This window comes from Lithobates pipiens, unplaced genomic scaffold (genome assembly GCF_037356315.1).
Source record: "Lithobates pipiens isolate NorthernLeopardFrog02 unplaced genomic scaffold, aLitPip1_a1.2 Scaffold_3, whole genome shotgun sequence".
In the NCBI taxonomy this organism is placed as follows: Eukaryota; Metazoa; Chordata; class Amphibia; order Anura; family Ranidae; genus Lithobates; species Lithobates pipiens.
The window spans coordinates 276,361,884-276,362,843 of NW_027507790.1; positions in this window are offsets into that span (position 1 = coordinate 276,361,884).

Sequence of the window (960 nt, forward strand, 5' to 3'; positions counted from 1 at the left end):
CTGATCCCTCAAACTAGATATCATTTTGCTGCAGGAAACACACTTTGCGGCCCGGTACAGCCCTAAATTCCTTACACTTCCCAACCTTCTTCTTGGCCAACGCGGAGGGTAAGACCAAAGGGGTAGCTATTTTAATCTCCAAGCACAGTCAATTTACTCTGAAATCCGAGTATAAAGACCCAGAGGGCAGATTTATTCTGGTTAAGGGCACTGTGGCAGGCAAACTGTATTCCCTCCTCTCTTATTAAACTCCTAACAAGGGACAATATAATTTTTTCCAACAACTGTTTCGAACTGTAAACCCCTTACTGGAGGGCTCGGTCATCTTGGGGAGCGATTCTAATCTAGCCTTTGACCAAGGGCTAGATAAATCCAGACCCACAGCATCTCAACTCACTCGTCCCACTAGGACCAGCCTGAACGTAGCGAGACTGATAAACTCTCACGGTCTTACGGATATCTGGAGGGAACTCAATCCCTCCAAAAGGGATTACACCCACTACTTCTTCCCCCACCAACTTTATGCCAGGATAGACCACATTCTGGTAGCACCATCCACCATACCCTTAGCTCGAAAAGCAGCCATAATTGACATTGCATGGTCGGACCACTCTCTGGTTCTACTAACCTTACAGAACTCCAACACCAAATCACCCCTATCACACTGGCGCCTTAACGAATCTCTCCTCAGCATCCCCACTATAACCAAAGACATAGAGGACGCTCTCAAGGAATACTTTTTACTGAATGACCAAGGAGACATTTCCTCTGAAACTCTCTGGGCATCCCACAAAGCCACCATTAGAGGTACTTTAAACAAAAAGGCATCCCAAATTAAAAAGGAGCGGCAGATAGACATACTGAATTTGGAAAAAAACATACACATCCTTGAAAGCAACTCACAAGAAAAACCCCTCGAAGGCCCTTCTAGATAAAGTTGATGCGGCCAGACTGAAGCTC